Source organism: Equus przewalskii, chromosome 18, assembly GCF_037783145.1.
Source record: "Equus przewalskii isolate Varuska chromosome 18, EquPr2, whole genome shotgun sequence".
NCBI classification, from domain to species: domain Eukaryota; kingdom Metazoa; phylum Chordata; class Mammalia; order Perissodactyla; family Equidae; genus Equus; species Equus przewalskii.
Window position 1 is genome coordinate 2,506,361 of NC_091848.1, and position 3,009 is coordinate 2,509,369.

General features: G+C 37.4%; 1 pseudogene; it reads right to left on the bottom strand.

Annotated features, from left to right (window-relative positions):
• Positions 1-1,740: 1,740 nt before the first annotated feature.
• On the bottom strand, positions 1,741-2,702 carry LOC139076936 (olfactory receptor 2T29-like; annotated as a pseudogene).
• Between the last annotated feature and the right edge of the window lie 307 nt (positions 2,703-3,009).

The window sequence follows — 3,009 nt, forward strand, 5'->3', positions numbered from 1 at the left end:
ATTATTGGGAATTGGATTTCCAACATCATTTTTTAAACACTGGAATATCCTTATTTTAGAGACATGACATAATTGAGTGCATCAGCAGAAAAATGGAATCTCTGCTTTTGAAATCACCTGATTATTCACAAATTGAACACAGACACACTTGTCTGTGGGTTGATAAAATGGGTTCAACATGTACCCATTTAGCGTGATGGATCCTCTCCCTAGAGACTTCTTGTGTTAAAGTGAGATCCATTTCCTTAGATCAACACACTTTTGTTCACCATCCTCACTTATCTGATTACCCTGACTCCAGGCATGCACTTTTTCAGTTGACTATCAGCTAAGTAATATTTCTAATGTGCAAGGTTGATCATTTCACTAAGTTCTAGGTCACAGAAGGGCATATAATCAGTATGTAAAGTAAAGCAAAGGAGGAAGTGCCACTGGAACATTTACTTCTCTTGCTTGGTCAACCATCTGACCTTTGTTCATGCCACACCACTTCTGTGGTCTCTTGTCCCTAATTCCCCTGTGCCCCAGCCTCCTGTACTCATCTGAGAATAGTATCTAGACAGAATTCAACACTGAGCTCCAGGGTCTTCCCTCAGTGCCCTTGGCTCATCTAAACTCACATGTCACAGGTAAAACTAATGTGTCTTTATGTTCTGTTCACTTTCCACATGAACATCAAAGCATAGCACATACATTATAGCACCTATTTGCACATACAATTACAACTACTAGATGAAATTCCTTGGGGCCAGCAACCATGTAGTACTCATATTGTAATCTCACTTAGTTGTTATTTTGGATTATAATTAGTATAAGAAATTATTATTAAATACATAAAAGAATGATTGATTAATTGATGTCTCACGGCTATCTTTGTCTTGTAAATTACATACTTAAAAACTCAGTACATAAGTTATCTTGTGCAGAGAGCCTTCCTTAAATCTTCCATTCTGAATTAATATTTTTTCCCACCAACCCTTATGTAACTCTGGATTCTAACTCACTAAATAGTGGGATTATTAACCTCCACTAAATGCCTTCAAGGTTGGACAATGTGGAACAAGATAGCCTCCAATAAATGTGGGCAGATGACTGGATCATCTCACTAATGAAAAGTCACATTGAAATGAGCATGTCTTCTAGGATATTATGTGACATACACTGCAAACACACAGGGAATAAAAATTGAAAAAAAGAACTGTGAGAAGAGAAATATTTTAACTCTTTATTTGGAGTAAATTTAAAATTTATAGAGAAGTATCATGAGTAAAAAGCATAAAAAAAATCCATATACCTTTTACCCAGATTTACCTATGGTTAACATTGTAGCTATTTTGGTTCATCACCTTTCTTTCAATCTCTCTGTCTCTTTCAATATCTCTCTCTTTCTCTTACTCTGTTTCTGTCTGTCTCTCTCTCTCATTATAGACAATTTCAAACCTCCCTATGACATTCATCTTCTAATTATCTTATTATGTTTTGTAAAAATATAGATATTACTTGATAGAACTGCAGTTATCAACTTCAATAAGTGTAACTTCAATACAATGTGACAATGCAATACATTTTGAATGGAGAAGGAGCATAGAATCAAAGAGTTTTATAGTACATTGAAGAAACACTAAAAAAGGGGTGAAAATGAGAAGACATCATGGTATGAGAATCTTGGAACTAACAGAGGCATAAGATTATAAACTTCTGATGTGTTGATAGAAGAAAAAAATATAAATATCAAATTTGTTATTTTAGAGTGTCTTGAAATACCAATCCCACATTCAACATTTTCTTCATAGCCCTTGTGACATTTTTATTCCTGAGACTCTAAATTAAAGGGTTTATCACAGGAGTTAGTATAGTACAAAGGACAGATACTAGCATGTCCTTCTTACAGGGGGTTATAGGAGCCAGAGAGCATGTAGGTGTATACAGAAGCCTCCTAGTAGAGGGTGACCACCATCATGTTAGGAGGAACAAGTGGGGAAGGCCTTCTTCCAGCCCTCTACAGAAATCACTCTGTGAATGGTGAGGAAGATGAAATAATAGGAGCTTAAAATTACTGTCACAGGGATGACGAGCATGAGGACACAGCAAAATTACATGAGTGTCTCATAGAGAGAAATGTTTGAGCAGGAGAGCTGTATAATGGCAGGGACCTCACAGAAGAAATGATGGATCTCCTGGAATCTGCAGAAGGGGAAGGTCATGGTGATGGGTGTGAGCCTGAAACTACCCACCAAGCCCAGAAACCAGCAGTCATATGCCAGGAGAAGACACATCATGTGGTCCAAGAAGACAGGGTAATGGAGAGGATGGCAGATGGCTACATAGTAATCATAGGCCACGGTGGCTAGAAGGAAACATTCTGAACCACCTAGTGTCAACTATAGGAGCATCTGTATCCCACATTGAGGAGCTGAGATCTTAGTCACACTCATGTTCTGGTCCCTGAGCATCTTGGGCACAGTGACAAAAATGTCCATCATGTCCATGAGAGACAAGTGGCTGATAAAAAAAGTACATTGGGGTGTGGAGGTTGACATCAAAGTGCATCAGAAGGATCAGAATGATGTTTTTAGACAAGCCTATGAGGAAAACCACAAAAATGACCATGTAAATGTTGGCTGTTCAGATTGACTGAAGATTCCCACCAGGATAAAATCTGAGTCATCAGTGTGTTTGACCAAACAGGTTGTTTTGTCCATAAGGCTTTACATAAACCACAAAGGAGAACTTTGGTGTTAATGGAGCGCTCTTGGGATATAACCACCTGAAATAATTTAATGAATGTTTACTGAGAGTGTGTGTGAGTGTTTCTGTGCTTGTGTATGCCACCTTGGTTTTGCTAACCAGAGGAAGTCCCATGAGCCTGTATATTTGTGGAATATAAGTTATATATGATTTAATATATTTAGCAAAAGACTGATAATTCATAACTGTAAGTCAAAAGAATTGGTAACTTCACACAGTTCAAGTCATGAGATTTTTAAATTATAGATAGTGTTATCCATC